The 20,708-nt window shown below is 40.8% G+C and overlaps 1 protein-coding gene across 2 annotated transcripts in view; it reads left to right on the forward strand.

The window, feature by feature from the left end:
* The first annotated feature begins 6 nt into the window (after positions 1 to 6).
* The window catches only part of ZNF385B (zinc finger protein 385B), a 322,138-nt gene continuing 301,436 nt past the window's right edge, over positions 7 to 20,708 (forward strand). For both annotated transcript variants that reach the window (XM_019554589.1, XM_019554590.1), the window contains exon 1: positions 7 to 38. The gene's annotated coding sequence lies outside the window, so the exon portion shown is untranslated. The remainder of the gene's footprint in view (positions 39 to 20,708) is intronic.

The following is a 20,708-nucleotide window of genomic DNA, read 5'->3' on the forward strand; positions in this document are numbered from 1 at the left end:
CGGGAGTCGGGAGCCGCGCGGAGCCGGCGGCGGGCGAGGTAAGGAGCGGCTGGAAGCCCCTGGGCTGCCCCCGCAAAGTTTCTCGGTGCCGACGCGGCGGGAGGCCCCGAGCTGCGGGCGTCGGGGCAGCTGGCGGGAGGGACCCCGTCCTGCTTCGCTGCTTCCTTCTGGCGGGTCAGCGCCCCGCCCCAACCTGTGTGGAGCTCCCGGGGCTCCGGAGCCAGCTCGGAGGCGCCGCAGCGCAGGGCGAGGTGGGCGCCTGCAGCCGGCAGGACACGCGCGCCCCCTCATCTTTCGGTGCGGGGTCCCGCCACCCCGCTTTGCTTGAAGGCTCCCTGTAATGCGGCTCGCCTCAGGCGTGGCACTGAGCCTTTCCGGCTCCCTTGCAGGCTTTGGGAAAGGGGGATTGGTGTCCCTGGCAAAGGGGCCAGCGGAGGAGGAATTAACCTACATACTGTCAAGTGCAAGTGCATCCCCGCCCCATGCCGGAGACGGGCTTAGCTGGTGCTTCTCCCTTTTGCCCTGGGAGGCCTTGGGTCCCGGCTTAGTTTTCCAAGCTCCCGCTCCTGCTGGTGGCCGGCTTGCCGCCCAGATGGACCTTTCCGAGGTCTCCACCCATACACCTGGCATCTGGGTTCGGATTAGGGGGGAGCCCCATCATAAGTTTTGAAAATCATAACGGGGGGGGGGGGCGTTTATTTGGCCATCATGATGGGCAGCCCAATTTTTTTTGCAGACCCCCTCAAGTGTAATTTGAACCCTGCCTGGGATAGTAGCAGCTCAGCACCACTGCTGCATAAAGGAATGTGAAAAGCCTGCCCCTGTTTTCCTGTTAATGCTCTTTTTTGGAGGGAGAGATGGAGGGAGAAGAAACCTTGTTCAGAGAGACGTGTCACTGTGCCTCAAGCGGTCGGTCGGGTGACTGGTGGCTGATCCTTGACTGAAGTGAAAAGGCTGGTCTGTGTGGGGACAAGGAATGCTCTTTAAAAATGTACGACTATTCAAAAGACTACACTGTGCTTCAAAAACCAAAGGAACCGGCTGTTACTAGTTTCCCTGTGATAAGGGGGACTTTGGAGTCCCCTAGCACAATAATTCTAGTTAGTGTAAATGCAGGTGATGTCCCTATGTAACAAAGGGAGCGCTGGCAGTTAAAAGGAATCGGTGCAACAGAAACAGTTCAATAAAACATATTTTGTGTGGAAATTCTTTAAAAGAAGCTGTTGGATAACTGTAGAAATGTATTTGTTGAATTTGCCAGTTGATGCACATTTTATTTCTAATTCACTTTGCTGCTTCTGTGATTTATTTCACAAATGTTAGGTTCTGTCAGCTATTAAAAAGAATTTGCAAGTTTTAGTACTGTTGAATAGTCATGGGAAAAGTGATTTAGCTTTTAAAATTAGTGGGTTGACAAGGATGCTTTCCTATAAACATGATGGAGATGTAGAGACACTTTCCTGTCACCGTTGTGGTTGAATAACATCCTTATTTAAAATGTAGTGAGATCTTCAGGGAATCATCTGATGAAATGCCCAAATTGCTGGTGAGAGAGGAAGTGCTGGGATTCCTATATAATATATGCGCCAGTCTCTGGAACCCTTCTTGGAGCTTCTGCTTTTTGTGACAGTCTCTTGCTCAGAGCTGGTTGCTACCCCAGCTCTCCTCCTGCTGAAAGGGAGCACGCAGCAGAGCCGCTTGAAAGAGTGATATTGCTTTCCCCATTCTGGCTGTTCAGAGAGGTCCATCTGTTACATTTCCTTTCCCTTTCTGAAGAAATAAATGCCTTCCCCTCATCCTTCCTGTTGGCTTCTGAGAGGAGAGAAGGTGGACATGGTTGTTCCCTTTGTTTCAGGGGAAATTTCAGCTAACCTATTTCTTTCCAGTTGTTTGGGTAGGGTTGTTCTGTTTTTCTTTTGTTTCTTCCCCACTAATAGCTTAAGTACCAACTTACCCACCCTCCCCCAATCTCTTTGCTGCTCCTCACAGTTTTCCAAATAGTGGGTAGAGTGACATTGAGGGGATTTTTTTTTCTGATTTGCTCCCATCTGCAGGGCTCTAATTAGAAGTTATGAAACTCACTGTTGTCTTGTCACTTTTCTGCTTGGTCTTTAACTTCCTGTATATTAGTTGATCATTTCTTGAGACAGTACATTAGAGAATTGGTATCAGCATTGAATTTTCTAATCCCATTCCCACATCTTTCCTCTTGTGAAATTCCCCTGGTTACATTTTAAAAAGCAGGATTAGAAAAAGGATAGGGAAAATTATCATCTTGTCTTAATAATCATCATAATAATAAATTGATATAATCATGATATCTGCTTCTTCTGTTGTCATTATTGTGTTTTATAAGTATTATGCTTTTTTTTTTGCTGGCATAGAGGAATATGTATTCCCGTTCTTCTGATTTTCTTAGCATAAGAAATAAATGGAAAGAAGTCTCTCTTCTTTTTGCTTCCCTTTGGCTTTTGATAATCTTTCTACTTTACCACAGTTGAATATAAGCTCATGATGTTGACTGCAGGATGAACTAGTCAGGCAAGTATCTTGTTTTGTGGGGGAGAGCAGAGAAGGAAGCCTTTTTAGCAATTCTTAGATGTCAGCTATCAGCAAGTGTCACGAAACGTACTCTTATTAGACAAGAATACTGCCACAGTACTAGTGAATGGACCTCTAGTTATCTGGGAACTGTGATTTGGAAACAGTTGCGGTAAGAAAACTGTAAATTCAGTAAGTTAATATTTACTTTTAAATACTTTTACGTGTGAATATAAATTACAGTTAGTGTGGGGGGTATTGAATCTTGAAGAACTTGTCAGTATGCACCAGGATGTAACTGAGTATAGAAGTTCAGTGGAAGGTTATCCCTGATATACTGAAGTTAAGTTGCAAAGATCAGGTCATCTTTACTTATTCAGAAGAAGAAGAAGGCTTCACAGTCTGAATAGCTTCCTTGCTAATGTTATTCTTTTCCTTATTACTTACCTTTGTGACACTTCTTGAATGTATTAAAACAGTGGGTCTTTGTAGTTTTCTAAACTCTCAAAAGATGAGGCTACAAAACCAGAACATTTTGATTTTTTTTTCCTTGAATGAAATGAGGTAAACGGGAATTTCTGTTCAGCGATACCCTGAAAGCCGAGGTATAGATGTCTTTTTTTTACGTGGGTCACCCAGGGCACATCTACACATGCATTTATGGTGCATTAAGTTTAGTACCTGTAATAAAAGGTAATAACTTAATGCACTGTAATTGGCGCTACTGCACAGTAGTCCCAGTACATGTCTTTTATGTGATACTAATACGGAGTAGATTAATTCTGCTGCGTATTAGCACATTGGCGTGTCTTTTGCTGTAACACGCTAATGTACAGGAGAATTAGCCCTCGTAGATGCGTCCACAGAAAGCTAGCTGCAAATACCAAAAAATCATATTTCTCAATCACCAAAGAAAAAAGTACATTTTATACTTAGAATTGTGGGAAACTATGGCTGGAAGGGATCTTAAGAGGTCATTTGGTCAGGGAGGCTCAGGGCAGGATCATCCCTGTTTAACCCACATCCTTCAAATTTTGGTTTAACCTGCTCTTAAACTTCCAAGGATAGAGATTCCACAACATCTCTAGGTAAGGTGTTTCAAAGACTTGCCCTAATAATTAGGAAGTTCTTCCTAATATCCCTCCTAAATTTTCCATGTTTCATTTTTAAAACCAGTGTTTCTTGTTCTGTCCTCTTCTGCCACGGAAAATAGTCTACTGCTACCCTCTGTAAAACCACCCATCCAGTATTTGAAGACTGTTATTAGTATTCTGGAATTGCACCTAGAATCGCTGAGCTAATATTCTCAGCATACTGTCAGAATGCACAGAAGGTTGAACGCTTTGCCCTTGTGTGATATCATAAAGCCAGTATTCCGCCAGCTGCATGTGTTAATAGGTTTTGTTCAGAAACTTTGCTTACCTTAACTTGTGAATGTAAGTGAAATGTTTGCTGAATGATACATTTTTCTATTTCTGTCTACAAGTGTAAAATTCCCTTAGACTGTGAAATATTCCGTTGATACTTTGCTGTTCTTCAAAGAAATATTATTAAACTTAATGTAAAGGTACTAGCTGTGATTTGTTTTTATTTCTAAAATTAATGGCAAATATCTAAGCAGTATCAAAACAAAGGAATTCCTTTTTAATATAAAAAAGCTCTCAGAAAATGCAGATTTCTGAGGAAAATCTGTTTCACTTTACAGTACCTTTACCTTTTAAACACAGCATTTAAAGGAATCGATAGCAAATACTGGGGAACCATGCTTTCAGATGAAAATCATAAAAATTCACAGAAATTTTAGCAAAATTTTGAGGCCCTTTTTGTTTTTCCAGGACGAAGAGCTTAAGAAACAGACATTATCATGCAGTGGCGCATTGTAGTGAAGTATAGGTGTTCCTCATTTAACATAATATCAAAGTAAATAATTGACACGATTGCACAAAATTCATTACATTTTGTAGGTTTTAGTATTCTGAAGTTCAAATGTGAAGAAATTCCAGAGTCACGCTTTATACCAAAAATGCCTTATTTTGCTGTGCACTACAGTACATCAAATTTCAGTAAGTCAGGTTAACATATTTCAAAGATTGATGAATCATGCCCATTAACTTTCATAATTTTACTGCTTATTTGCGTTTTAAATGAGCTTTTTCATCAGATAGTCTGCCATAAGTCTTTTTAATCTCTACAGTGTAACAGTTTATTGAACAGTTAGTGTATAATCTTAACATGGTGATTGTATTTTCTGCACAGAACTGTGATTTTTCTTGTGTATTATCTGAAACTGACATCACCTTCTATAAACATATTAATTGACATGTTAAAAATTCATTAGAGAACCTGAGCTGCCAAGGCTTGTAGTAACAGAAGCCTTGTAAACTAATCTAAGTATATCAGTGCAGTTCAAACCTTCACTTACTGATATTGGTAGTTTACCATATTGTTGTCATTTAACTGCCAGACAGATTTTATAATAGCAAGTATTAGCAATATTCTTACTGCATCTAGGAGAGCAATTAAGGTGTCTCGCTATGGATTCAGTGGTTTGTGTTTGAGCCTTGCTTGGACTTGTGCCAAGTACTACTCCCAGTTGACCTAGCTGCAAATATGTATCTGGTTGTTGGGCTGAGCTCTCAAAAGCGGCCGGACAGGATGCTAGATAATATTCCCTTGTGTGTTGTTCTCAAGAATGGGTATCGCCTCCTAAATCCTTTATATCACCCAGCTATATTAAACTTATGAGATATAATGAGCTTATAGCACAAGTCCTTATGGTTGCTGACCATATATTTCTCCTCTCTCCATATATATTATGGAAACTTAAGTATGTGTTAGGGGACTTTATTTAATACTCTGTGGTGTAATTTGACACTTCTGACTACAATAGACTTTCAGATCTCATCAGTACTATTACAATTTATGATGTGATTTCAGAGATTAATTAGTCTACAGATCAATTCATATGATGTGCAAAATAGATGCGGCTGCTGAGCATGAACACTATTTGTATGATAAAAAACACCTACAACATTTTTGTTGAAAGCTGCTCATTGCACATGCAAAATAGCAGTCTTTAATACTCATACAATGTAGGTTACTCAAAACAATCTTCCATTGTTACTTCCTTTTATGGAGTGTAGTGTTTTGTAACATTTTATTTGGGAAAACAAATTGCTTTTTAAATCATACTTTTGTTCTCCCCGAAGTGGTCAAAATATATTTGTTAGGAAAAAACCATTTGCTTGGGACAAGGTCAATACTAAGATTTATCCCAGAGCAAATGTGCCCCCGCTGGGATGCACTATGCAGCATCTCCCATGAAGTCTTGCTCAGGGGTGTTTTGAAGGATGGGGTGACAACCTCCAGGTAGCATTTTATAATAGAAATACTAGTGCACAGACTTTTTAAACATGGCTGCATATTACCAAAAAGAAGAGAGACACCAAGTAACAACTGACACTCTAACTCATTTTGGATTAAAAATCTAAGAATCTTTAACTCATTTTAGATTAAATAAATGCAAAAAATGTTAAATCTTAATTTTAAAATCAAATGATCTAATGAATATTAATAGTTTATTTTGAAAAATCCTAATATGGTAATACAAACAAAAACAAGTAGTGAAACTTCTAAGAAAAGCTATGCAGGTAATAATTATTCCTTGTTTTAGTTCTAAAAATACCACCTTAGGGCTAGATCCTGCAATCAGCTGCATGTCAACATACCCTCAGGCCTGCATTGTTGATACGAGGTTTAGGCCTTATTTATTTCCCTTTTTAACAATAGGAAATAAGGATATACCAGAATTAATGTTGGCTGGCAACTTCATTTGGTTCCTATGTATGTATGAACAAGGAATGAGGGAGTTGATTAAGGTTGTTCAGATGACCTTCCTTTTGTCTTCTCCTTATTATTGAGTGGTTTTCTTTATGCAGATCTTCCCTGAAAGGAGTAATTTCCTAGGTTTTTCAATTTTTTGTTGTTTGTTTGCTTTATTTAAGAAAACTGGGGGAAAAACCAGGAATTCCATCATCTGGTATCATGCTGACTCACAATTCATCAGCTGAGTCCGAACCTTTGGAGCCACTGTTTGAAGGGGTCTGTGCAAACAGAAGTATTGAGGGAAAATATAACCTGTTCTGGCTATGCGGACCCAATAGTAAAGAGTTGAGAAGTACTTAATGCCAATGAGTTTGCTGATATTAGAAGAATGGTAAGGATCAGGATTAATGAATTCCACAGCTGAGTCTGGAGGGGAGAGTATGCTCTGAGAATAAACTTTTGCCTTTTTCCTCCCAACTTTAGCTCCATCTGTTCTGCCTCTTTCCAACTCTTGGCTCTGTGTACCAGTCTTATTCTTCCCACTCAGCCAAATCCAGATACCTACTTCAGGCTCCTTGAGCCTTTTAGGGGCTTCACTCAAGCTCAGCCTCTCCCTGACTCCTCACGTGACTCCTTGTCCTGGTCACTTTGCCAGAACAGTTTTCTTGAGCACTTCAAGCCCCTTGTTCTATTTCTCTCTTCTTCTTTCTCTTCTCCCGTACCACTCATACTGTGTTCTCTTCCTGGTGTCATGGATCAGCCAGTCTTACTTTTTTGTCACCATCTACAGTCTCGGCCTGTTCACATTTCTTGTCCCAATCTGTTTGTTTCCACCCCTTTGTTCAGCATTTGAAAAATTGTCCTTTTTTACACTTTTGAGTCCCAGAAGCATGGACATTGCGTGCCCCTGGAGGCTGGGGGGCATAGTGACCATCCACAGGCAATGGTGGTGGGGGCGTGGCAGTGGTGAGCAGGGACTTCCTGCAAGCAGCTGCGGTGGTGTCGGCAGTGGGGAAGAGGGGGGTGGTGAGCACTGTGACCACCCACAAATGCAACCGACAGTGTTGGCGGTGGCCAGAGGTGAGCAGGGACCACCCGCGGATGCTGCCAGTGGTGTTGGCAATGGGGGGGCGTGGCGAGTGGACCACCCACAGGCATCACTGACAGTGTTGGCGGTACTTTTTGCAGGTGGTGTACCGCCAAACTCAGGGGGTGCATGTGCACCTGCACGTACCCCCTACACATTGCCAATGACCAGAAGAAACAGTAGAAGAAACAGTTCCAGTGTCTGCCCAGGCTTAGAGCAACACTTACTGGAAAGTCTAGTTTTGTCTCTGTGTTCTCAAGCTGAAAGCATGGCCAGTCACTCTGGGAGGATAGTGCCATCCCTGTCTACTCCATTCTAAGAGCTGTGAGGGATGGCATGCTTTTAATAGAAATGGCCTTCAGAGATTTAGTTACCATTGAAGAAGTTTCTCTAGATCATAGACAAACTGCATTTTTTCAATGACTTGTAGTTTGGGCAGATCTTCTTGGGGACAGCAAAGTCACATCCCTTACGGAAAGAATACCTCTTCTGCCAAATTTCAAATCCCTGCACCAAACATGAGAGCATTAAATTTTTTTACCTGAGGCAGACCCCAGGTTGGCAAACTTTAGCCTGAACTATTAGTAGGATTGGGGACATGTAGCTGGGCTGGTTTAGGAAATAGGAGAGAGAAGGATTTTTCTGGTGATCTTTTATTGTGAAGATACTATTCAGGTTGCCACCTGAAACTCAAGGGGCAAAACATTATCAACTAAGCAGTACCAGCTGGGTGACAAATCAGAAGTCTGACCAACTTCAAGAAATCCTGCAAAACTGATAAAAACTTTTCCACCACACTGAGATTAAGGACAGTGACAATACCATATTTTGGGGCAGAGGGGCAAGGAATCTTCAAATCATTTTTCATATTTTGCTTCTCTCACTGAATGTTTCAGTCTTTTAATACATACGTTATTTTTAAATTAAGCTTTCTTCTTTGATTCAAAAGAATATCCTCACATCCATACTTTCTGCATGTGCATGTAAAACACAAACACTACAAAACAATTCTTCTTTCTCCATATAAGTAGAAATTCCAGAAAAATTGTTAGATCATGCAGTGGATTATCTGAATATTTATTATGTAGGATACAATGCGTAACACAAGGGATGCAACCTTGTTGTATGAACTCCCTCAAGATATGTTAATCATCATGACATTTTGTTTTCTTAGTGGATAGGGCAATAGCTGAATTTTGCAGGTTACTTTTTTTTTTGCAAAAAGTATTGTAGTGAGAGGGGAGGAAGGCAAAAACCTGTTCATCAACTAACTTAGGGTTGGGAGAAGGATTGGCCACTTTTGTATCTCCTATATGTTGCAAAACTTTGTGTATAGTTAAGGTTTGCCAGCAAGCACTGTTGTATCTGTGATAACTAAGGCCATGTACAGACATTGAGTTTCTATTGGGAGAGTTGAAATCAGAGGTGTACAGACATTCAGGATGTTTCTTCCAGAGCAAAAATGACTGCTCCTGGAGAAAAATAACTCCAAAACAACTGGGTTATGGCTCCTGGGAGAGACCAAACTTGTGAACACATACCTTTTGAGAGATGTCACAGCACAAGCCACTCACATCCCAGCATGCTTTGCTTACTGGACCTATGAGGGGTGGGGAGAAAGACCATGTGTCACTTGGGCTGGGAGCCCATTCACAATCTGGGCATCGTGTTGCAAGGAGACTGCCTCACAGGCCGTCTGGGTCAGCCAGTCAGGGCTGCCCTTTGCAGTTCTGTCATCTGTCACCAGGCAGAGTGGGGAGCCCGCAGAGCATGCTGAGATGTGTAAATAGGGGGACTCTGGTTTTGCAGTGGTTTGGTCATCAAATGTCTGTTTGGGGTCTCTAAGTAAGTTTGATTTTCTGATGGGGGGAAAAAAACCTGGGACAGTTCTCCTAGATCACTTGAACATGTGTATGCAGTTTAAAACTCTAATGTAGACTGTTTGTACTTTTAGAGGCCTTTTTGTTGGTATAACTTATTCCATTTGGGTAACTGAATTAAGCTGTACTAGCAAAAGAACTCTTCTTTGTGTTAGGATGGTTAACAATTCCTATATTGAAAAATCATTTCATATGTAGGCAGGTTCTAACTTTCAGTGTTTGCTGCTGTTTTTTTTAGGTCACAATTTTCTTTTCAACTGCAGAAAAGTCAACTCTTGCTATATCTAGTGCTGGCTGTTGTTGGTTTTCTTTTTTCCTTTTTCCTTTTGTGACTCCAGGAGCTGGACTTTTACCTTTTTATGCGAGTCTATGGGAGGATTATTGTTTTTGTTTTGTTTAGCAAAATAATTAAAAGGATAATCTTGAAAACAATACTGGAATTCACCACAAGAGCCCAGAAGCCAGAATATGGAAAGAACCCCATTTTGGCTGCTTAAAAACTCGTGGTATTTTGGGGACTAAATCATGAATGATGAATACTTTTGGTTGCAAGTTCTGGATATTTATCTGTTGTAGAATTTTAATGTAACTACAGTTGTGATTATACTTTCATATTCACTGTCCCATCTTGTCAGATGAGCACACTCGAATCCCTTGTGTTTCATTGACTCGCTTCAGGTCCTTTGTAACTTAAGCATGACATTTAAAAGGTATTCTACAGCAGTGGTCTCCAAGCTTTTTTGATCGCGCACCCTTATCAGTAAAAAAAACTTTGAGCATGCACCCCCAATATATGTATATTTATATAAATATAAATAGAAGTTTTAATATTTTCTTCTTGTACCCCAATGGATCATCTTGCGCACCCTCTGCACTTTGGAGACCACTGTTCTAGAGATCGAAATATTCATACTTGATGGGTGGGACTTTTAAGTTCATGAAAAAATTGAAGGGAACACTAAGGGTGCTTACAGAAGTTATCACTTGTGCTGTTAACTTTCAGTGCTTTACACACAGCACTTAGGTTTCAATGATGCTTGAACTCATATGCGGCCTACATGCATTGGCAGAGACCAGGTGGCAGGGAGCACTTTCACCTGCTTTGTAAGTCAGCCAGGGACCCTGGCTGGCTGTTAGTGAGAGCAGGGGCAGTCTGGGGGCTTCTGCTGTCCAAGAGCCAGTGGGCACTGGGGACCCTCTCCCTAAGGGCAGGACCTGGCCAAGGCCCCCGCCCAACCATTGACTTAACGGCAGAGGGAGGAAAAAAAAGGGGGGGGGAGGCTGAGTGCACCCCCCTGCCGTAAAGTCTGCCCGTGAAGGGGTGGGGGGAGGGGAAAGGGCCTGGGGGGAAGTGGGGCACAGATCAGGAGGGGGCGGAACAGCTGGGATCGGGGCTGGTGTCTGCTGTGCTCATGCATCTGCCCCTTCTCCTGTGCCTGGCATTATTGCCTGGTGTTAGTGGGCCCTGCATACAGTTGCCTCCCAGGCCTGCACTGGCCACAGCCCCACACTGCCTCTGCTCTGCGCCTCGCCACCACTGCTTGGATCCCAGTGTTGGACCATTCCACTTTCAAAGCAGCAGCGTCAGCAAGACGCAGAGGCAGGGAGCAGACAGAGCCCAGCTTGCAGCTGCAGCCTGCCCTTGCCTCTGCCAAAAACAGGGGGTGGCACGTGCCTCCCTCCCCACCTTGGCTCCCCAGTGACGCGCCAGCTCTGGATGAACTGTCGGGCTCCAGTTAGTCCCATGTGAATGGGGCCCCAGCCAGGCTGGGTCGTGGGATAGTCCTCACAGTGCAGGAGGAGGAGTGGTGAATGATTCACCCTGCCCATATTCCACTCTCTCCTGCACTGTTAGGGTCTTGATCAACCTCTTGGAAATGTGATACTTGAGTTTAGCTGTGCTCCTTCAAATAAAGATAGTTTTTTCTTTTCAAATTTTTCATGCATAGAGTAAAATTGTTTTTGCTAGGTAAAAAATCTGAAAGATTTCTCAACAGAATAACTACAAAAACATTAATTTTAAATGTGACTTTTAATAATGAAGATTAAGGAATATGATTTTTGTCTTATTTCCCAGGCAAATACCTTGAAATTACAAGGTTATGAAAACTGTATTGTAAAACATGGAAGACATCCTTATTTATACCATATTTTTTAAAATCCAAGACTGTCAAATTAAGATGATGAGCCTCCAATAATTAGATTCTAAATTTAGAAAACATGAATTTCTTACAGTTTTCAATGTGTTGAATCTATTGGAAGGTTATCTGAAATTTTTATCACCCCCTGCTACTCCCCCCTCAATGCAGCAGAGCAAGCCATGACAGGGATAAGTTGGGGGGCAGGCGGCAAGTGATTTAGTGGCCTGATCCTTGCTACCTGTTTCGCACACAACTTGCCCCCTTTGGCTGCCTTTGCCACCAGTGCCTGTGTACCCCACATGTGCCCCTCACATGGTGCCTATACCCCTGTCTCCCAGGTGTCCTATGCTGCCCCCCCCCCAGCTGAAATTCCTTGTGCTTTCCAAGGCAAAGTTAAATTTCCATAGTAACTTCAAGTATTTGGATGTTAGATATTTAAAAAAAGTCAAAAGAAGAAAACAAGTCTACAACAATCTACTTAAAATATCACAGAATATAGCTTTTTTGGTATAAGGAATCATCCCTTCTCATTGCAGTTGGTACTACAGATAGTATGATGGAGCCTGGGTCTGTGTGGGGCTCCTAGATGCTACTTCAGTACAAATAATACTTAAATGCCATACTACAGTTAAGATTTTAGCTGCACAAAGTCAATACATTCAAAGTGCCTACATCAGTTTAATTCTCACTCCTACCACTTTCCTTATGTGGTTGCAGAGCACTAGATTAATTTAATAGTTTTAAAAATGTTTATGTTCTGATATTTCAGAAAAATATCTGTAAACTTGTAAATGAGTTGAGTTGTGCATAATTATGTTTAGATAGTCCTTTAATGTGGTATTCTTTAATGATAGGTCTGACAAGTAATTTCTGTCCACTGTGAACTCTGCACTAACTTGGGACGCAAGGGGGTTCAGGGTATATAGGAAAGCAGAACTGGGTCCAAATGCTATGCATAAAACCATACTGTGGTATGTGTATGATAGAGTTAAATTTGCAACCAGAACACTGAATTTCGTTTGTTTGTAATTAAACTCTGGTGACTTATTTATATTGCATATCTGTCCGCTTCTTTGTAAGCGGTTTTGTCCTGAAAGAAAATAAATATGTGTTTGAAAATTCTCTATCTGGCAATATTGTATAGAAAATATTGCCAATTTTGGAGTTCTTTGATGCATACGAATTCAAAATTATATGCTCAGCTGACCCTTTAATTAGCTCTCATTCTGTCTTGCATGATTTATAGCTCCATGGTTCCTATGTAAAAATGATATATGACTTAATGAAGTGGAAAGCCAGAATGGGTTCACACCTCCAAGTGTTTAATGGTTTCCTCCAGCTAGTGACTATTGTGCTGAAGTAAAAGAAGGCAGCAGTACATGTCTCCTCATTTATTAAGGCAAGGACAGGATGGTCCAGCTTGCTGTGATCTGATCGTTTGTTTCTTTGTTCTGCACCCCTGTGTTTAAAAATTACAAAAAAGCTCTTTCATAAAGGAAAAAAAGTTAAGTAAAAAATAGTTATATATTTTCAATTGTATTTTGCTCAAATGTAATTGAGCACCTGCTTAACAAGCTCTAAATTTAATTACTGCTTCTATTAGCATTAGAGAAACAGGCAATGATTAACCACAGCTTAGAGGAAAACTGCTGTGGTGTTGCTTGTTTATTTATTTATCAATTATGTTATCAACTAGGTGTTTGATAAAATAGATGTTTGTCTTTTCTCTTAATTTTCCATTGGAAATGTATCCTAATACTTATGTCCAATAGTTGGGGACTATAGGCTTTTAGCATCTTCACAAAATACAAGTCATTATGTAAACCACATTTTATAAGATTCAGATTTACACTGGTGTAACTGAAAGAAGAAAGTTAATTGAAATCTGTGAGTCAGTTCTGGATTTATGTTACTGTAGCTGAGAACAGAATATGGCTGTGTTCCATTCCTATTTAAACCTCTGCCAAAATTCTGAAAAAAGCAGGAAAATGATAACATAATAAATTGACATCATAGTTTTGTAGATTTGAAGAAAACGTAAGTGAAACAGTGTTAAGGATGGCTGGCTTTGATAATAAGTAGTGGGAGCATATTTGAAGGGTAAGAGGAAAAATACATTTTCATTTATCCTACAGTGCACATAGTTAACATTTTAAGATCTAGTCTTGCTCAAGTAGCTTAAGTTTTGGCAGTTGAATACTGTACTGTATGCTTATCTTGCACCTCTCTCTGCATTATACTTTCATTCCTGCTTCTACATTTCTATAAGAAAGAAAACAGAACAAGCACTTGAAAATCTTATTTGTGTACCAGTGGCATGTGTTATATGACATTAATAGCAATAGTGCCTAAAAATAAGTTGTATTGGCAAAGTCAGTACATCTAGTGAAATGGGTATCCTAGAATTCTACAGTATCGAGGTAATGACAGAATAGTATTCAATGAAATAATACACTCCGCTAGGGCATTTGGCAAAGATTGTGAAATTGTTGAATAATAACTAGGTTTTTTTGAAAGTAGATTGGTCTTTCAAGAAAAATAAATCATATTTGGTAATGTGTATAACTTATAAAGGTAGGAATGAATTGGAGATGACTCCATACTGAAGAATCCACTAAGTATGTAAAATGGCTGGAACTTATACTTGGGGATCTCAAATAAATTGTGGTCTCTGAGAGAAGATGGTTGATTACTTCTCATACGGGTTATACCTAAATTACAACAGTAGCTAAAAGTCATATTTGGATTAGGGCATGGAATATGCTTGCTGATCTTGGCAACAGAGTAATTCTCCAAACTCATCCTCAGGAAGGCAGTACAATTTTTCTGCAGCTGTGGATCTTTTGTTAGCCCCCACTGACTATCCAAGTGGCAATATAGAAAGCTACAGTTTACTGTTTCCAAATCCAGGCAGGGTATATAATAATATAATAACCAGTAATAATAACCAGTGATTCATATTTCAGGCTTATGTCTCATTTGAAGAAATGGACCTTAAGAAACATTACCAATTAATATTCTGTATGCATATTTGCTCCGTATTCATTGAGTAAGTTGGGGCTACGTGCTAAGAGCTTGACTGAATGCAGGATGTTATTTTTTTTTTTTTAATCCATTTAGTAATGAGTGCACAACATCTCATAGAAACTTATTTCAGTTTGGATCAAGTCAGCTTGAACTGGCTTAACTGAACTTAAACATTCTAATTTTATTCAAAAAATGAAATGTATATGCCCCAGCATAAACTATGCTTAACTAAATCTGTGCAGGTGTGCATGTATATGGATAACAAACACCTTGGATTTTCCTTGTGGATCTCTTATCTAAGTATTGACTAGGACTAACCCTACTTTACCTGGGAAAATATGATTAGATCATAGCCCAAGTTACATGTTTTCTGGACAGTTGTAAGTTTTAGACATCTGTCTGTTTTTATGGTAAGAAGTGTATATGTGAGTTGTACATATTCAATCACAATTACATACATTAAAAGGCTCTTTCTAAAAGCTAACATTGTTTGCCTCTGCCCCTTCTAAAGCATTCAGATGCTTGCTGGGTAGCCTAAAACACCAGATCTTCGGCAGCTCTCAAAGCTATTTTGGTTTTCTGTCACCAAGGCATAAATACCTTGGTACCTAAGGCTCAAGTCCTGCAACAGTGTTTGCATGCATGGACTCTGATGGAAGGTGGGGTTTCACACAAGTTCCCAGATCCACCAATCCGAATGTATTTTTAGGATAATACTCCAAGGGTATTACTGTTCAGACTAATTGGATGTAGCCATTAGACCATCTTTCATATTGCCGTTGCAGTTTCCTTTTAAAGTGTTGCCTTTCATTTGTGTTCTACAGCTTTATCTTGGGTCAAATTTTAACAACAGATTGCCTGAAAACCAGTCGAAGATGGACTTTTTGTTGGAAAACAGTGAGCGTCAATTATTTCACTAAACAAGCAGTACTAAAATGCCCTTTGCATCTTTCCATACCTTATTTTAAAGCCTCTCTGTTTTGCTATCATCTACAGTGACAGTTTTTGCTTAATAATAAATGCTCTAATGTGATATAAATAAAGCTTGCAAAAGTCATGTTTGTTCATATTTGTGTGGTGGTGATCAACTAAAGAAGTAAAAAATGTAAATTCTATTTTAACTTTTGCTGTCCACACAAATCGGAATGAGTATGTTAAAGTTAGTCTTGATACAATCAGGATAAAGTATTTGCTGTTTTAACATCATCTAGCACAAAAGTGGAAACACAGAAAACCAACACTGGCAGTCTCAAGGCTTACTGTGCTTTAGGAACCTGAGGATTAGGGTTTATCTGTCCCATAAAGGACACAAATCATTTAGATTAGAAGTAATCTGATTGTATTGAGGTACAAATTATAGCACAAAGGCCATTCAAGTGGGTTAAGTGACCAGGGTTGGTAAACACCATATGACCACTGATTGGTCCATGAAAGAGTATTAACTGAAAGATAATGATGGATTTTAATCTAAATCCCTAAAGCATAACAGCTGTAGTTCTCAAATGAGTTCATTCTCTAACTGAGTTTTAGGACATTGATTTATTCATTCTTAACTACATTTCTTACACAAGAATTAATTTAAAATATAACTCTCAACTCCTGCAAAATAAACACAGCTACTATATTTAGTTCTGTTTGATTAAGGCTCTATCCTGCTTCCACCAAAGTTGATGGGAGTCTGCTATGACTTATTTCTTGGAGCAGCAGCATTTTTTTTAAAGAGTAGTATTATAATATTTTGAGGAACACCATTCTTATTTGATGTGAATGCCATTAGGAAAATTATCTGGATTTGTTATTTGTTTTATCCTTCTGTTAAATACTGTTCAAATCCTAGAGATCAATATTTTAATAAATAATTCACAGGCTTTCTAACCATGACTTCAGGATGTCTAAACAAAGCAGGCTGATGTCTTGAAAATGATATGACAGCTACTTATCACTGGTAATGATAAACAGCAAATGTGTACGAAGTGCCTTTCATCTCACATGATTTTAATGTGATTTAGAAACTTGAATCCTGTCACTCAGTACTGAAATGCAGTTGTTCAAGAATAACAAGTGACAGTTGCTTAACAATTTAGAGAACAAAGTGAAGAATCAAAGCAGATACCTGGGGGTTTAGGGGACCCTGATCTACTGGAGAGGGACTGGTAAGTACCCTCTCCCCCCACTCTTCTCTCTCGGGGTTGGGCCAATTAGGAGCTGGGGTAGGGTGAGACCTTCCTCGGCTCCACTCAGCTGCCTTGCAGCTGGACTATGGCCCTCCCACCATGGGCCCCACTTACCTCTGGCTGTGCTGGTGGTCGGCAGGGTGCTTTGCAGTTGCTGGGGGGCCTTGGGATGCGGGGGCACAACGGGCTTGCACCCATGCATCTGATGCCACTCCCGGGGCCAAAGTTGCCATGCTGAGTAAGATGCCTTGTTATCCAGCTTCATTTATGGTAGAATAACTTGCTAGAGATTATGATGTTAACAGAGTAAAAGCTTTTCATAACTTTGACATTATAAAAATGGATAATCCATTTGTTACAATGTAAATTATCTGGCTCTTGATCTTGCTAACATTTGCTTTGGTAATAACAGAAGCAGAATTGAACCTGGTAAATAGATTGTTTGTTTGTTTGTTTAATGCATCTGCTCTTTTATTGCTTGCACGCCCCAAACTCCCACTGCATTTTGGAACTTGTTGTGAAAGAAATGCAGGTTTAGGCCCTAAAGAAGTGATTTCCAACTTAAGAAATTGTGAAAGTATGGTTATCTATGATATTTTTTCCTGAGAACTTGCAATGGGTTAGTAATATACTGAAAACTCAGGAAGCTGAGGGTTATCTTCTGCTTTTGCTCTTCATGCTTAACATTGTACTCGGCAAATAGCCTCACTGCAATTAGTGAAACAAAAATATGACTCAACATGGCATAGTCTGACCCTAAATGAATAATGATGGTGAAAATTAATTAGGAAACACATGTGCACACACATGTGTTTTTAAAGCCTCATCACCTTTTAAATTAATGCCCAGTGTAAGGTTTCATCAGTCTAGGCTTAATGATTGACTCTTGGGAGCCAATCATCTTGGTGTGCTGTGACTAGTGGGGTCCCACAAGGCTCTGTCCTAGGGCCTATACTGTTTAACATCTACATCAATGATGTGGACATTGGTGTCAGAAGTGGACTGGCCAAGGTTGCCGATGACACCAAACTCTGGGGTAAAGCATCCACACTTGTGGACAGGAGGGTGATCTGGGCGGATCTGGACAGACTCATGAAATGGGCAGATGAGAACCTGATGGTGTTCAACACTGAAAAATGCAAGGTTCTCCACCTTGGGAGGAAAACCCTGCACTGTGCATATAGGCTCGGTAGTGCTATGCTGGTTAGCTCTACAGATGAAAGGGACTTGGGGGTCATGTTGACCACAAGATGAACATGAGCCTTCAGTGTGATGCTGCAGCTAGTAAAGCGAGCAAAACACTAGCTTGCATACATAGATGCTTTTCCAAGAGATCCCGGGATGTCATTCTCCCCTTGTACTCAGCCTTGGTGAGGCCGCAGCTAGAGTACTACGTCCAGTTTTGGGCTCCGCAATTCAAAAAGGATGTGGAGAAGCTTGAGAGGGTGCAGAGGAGAGCCACACGCATGATCAGAGGGCAGGAAAACAGACCATGTGATGAGAGGCCAAGAGCAATGGGGCTGTTCAGCCTGGAAAAGCGCAGGCTCAGGGGTGATCTGGTGGCCACCCATAAGCTTATCGGGGTGCTCATCAGGATCCGGGGGAATGACTGTTTACCAGAGCCCCCCCCAAGGGATGACAAGATCAAATGGTCACAAACTCCACTGTGACCAGTTCAGGCTGCACATAAGAAAGAACTTCTTCTTTGTCCGAGCCCCCAAAGTTTGGAACAGACTGCCACCTGAGGCAGTTAAAGCGCCTACTTTGAATGCCTTCAAAACTCATTTGGATGCTTATCTTGATGGGATCCTATGATCCCTGCTGACTTCCTGCCCCTGGGGCAGGGGGCTGGACTCGATGATCCTCCGGGGCCCCTTCCAGCCCTAATGTCTATGAAATAATACCTGGTTTGCTTCTATTGGGTGCTGAGCAGTCTAGTTGTAATGTAGCAAAGAGTTTAATTCCACTCTTCTCTTGAAGCACGTGTCTGTGTTGCTGCATCTGAGCCAGAGTAAATAAGGCTTTGAAAATTCTGCTTTTTTTAATTAGTATTTTAGAAACTGTTTAGACTAGAAGGATTTGTCTGGCAAACTAGTGTAAAGGATGACATCACAAAGGGTTGAAGGAAGAGCTAGTAAGAGGGTAGAGATTCTTTCTGAGGCTGTTTAAGGCTATTTGGGGTCTGTCTGGTAAATCTGTTTTTATAACACCTTAAAACTTCAGTAACTAATACCTTTTAAAGAGATTAAAGAGTGCCTGTATTCAAGTTTCAGCGTGGCCACTTCATGATTTTAGAGATAAAGAGGTCATAGCAAAATTCCTTGTACCTCCCAGTGCTTCTCTAACCAAGTCAAAGCCATACACATTTTATAATCCCTTATATTCTCTCTTCACCTAGATGTTTTGAGGCTCTATTTATATATCAAAGAACATTGGGGGAAATATATGCAGTTTCTGTATCTCAGAAATCCTTTTTAGGTTACCTTTTTAGTGCAGCTTCAAATAGCTTCAAGTTCACAACCAGTTCACAACCTATTGAATAGTTGCTCCTTGTTTCAGTAGAATTAGAAACTTCTAAAAAGCCTGGCATTAGCTGTACTGGCCCAGCAGAGGGCTCTGCCTTGTCATGTGGAAATTGAAGTGTGCAAGATCCAGAACCTCTATTTCACAGGAAATTTCATGGTATCAAAGCAGATCTGTTTTGTTTTAGTTCAGAATAAAGAACTTTGAAACAACAGTCCAATATTTTTGGTTCAATCAGAATTCTTACTTCAATAAATGTGCTTACTATAAAGCTATAATTCTGAAAACACTTGGAAAAGACATCTGATGTTACTGAAATGCTTCATACAGTATTTTTAAATTGAACTTCAACAAAACTGACACGTTTCTACAGAAAAGTTTGATTTCAAACCAGTATACACCCCTGCTCTCCTCCCTCCCCCCCCCCCCCCAAAAAAAAAATGTATAGTTCCACTGAAAAAAAATGAAACTGGCTATACCTAGCAAGTTGTCCTAGGAACTTTGGGACTCCATACGTTTTTTCTCACAGGAGGCTTTGCAAGGAATCCGCCGTGCATCTGTTAGCTGAGCACTGATAAATATTTAAAACAATAAAGTGACATTTAAGTGATGTTTTGAGTTACTGATTTAGGAAGCCATCTAGGCTATGCCGTTTAGCATATGTTAAATTATTTTGACGGTTTGTTCAATTCTTACACCTCGTATATTGAGATTGAACATAAATCATACTTCATATATATAATTCAATACTAACTGTATTGTGGATTCCTAATTTCCTGCTTTCAGCTCATCAGAGGTATATATTACTGGTCAAAAAATATTAGGAACATGGGACTGCAAGAGGCCTCCTGGGCTATTGAGTCCAGCATGCAGTTGTAAACTGAAGGAATCCCCTAAACCACTACTTTAACAATCATGCACAATTAGGAGAAACAATACCCAAAATGCTTGGAATACCTACAACATGCCCTGGATAAAATTTGGGGAGATGAAGGCACTTTTTGTGGCTGGAGAACCACATGACAGGAAGGTGGCAGAGCTCTGAGGCATTTAAACTCAGAGGCTGAACCAGAAGGGGTGGTCTGGCTCTATGCTAAACTGAGAGGAGTTCCTGAAGAAGCTGGCTGCAGGAAACAGGCCCGTGGACATTGAAGCTACTACAAAAGCAAGATAGCTAAGGGGAAAGCTATAGCTTGTGATAGGGTATGGATCCAGGATGGGATCCAGTTTGCTTATATTTGTTATTTCATAGATTTCATAGATTTCATAGACATTAGGGCTGGAAGGGACCTCGGGAGATCATCGAGTCCAGCCCCCTGCCCAAAGGGCAGGAATGCAGCGCCCTCTCCAGCGCCAGGAACCCCCCCCCACTACTGGGGAGCTCCCATGAGGCCTCCTACAATCCCTACAGCCTCGCCCGGTCCTCCATAGATTTCATAGACATTAGGGCTGGAAGGGACCTCGGGAGATCATCGAGTCCAGCCCCCTGCCCAAAGGGCAGGAAGTCAGC

This window comes from Crocodylus porosus, unplaced genomic scaffold (genome assembly GCF_001723895.1).
Source record: "Crocodylus porosus isolate Cpor-Errol unplaced genomic scaffold, CroPor_comp1, whole genome shotgun sequence".
Lineage (NCBI taxonomy): Eukaryota > Metazoa > Chordata > Crocodylia > Crocodylidae > Crocodylus > Crocodylus porosus.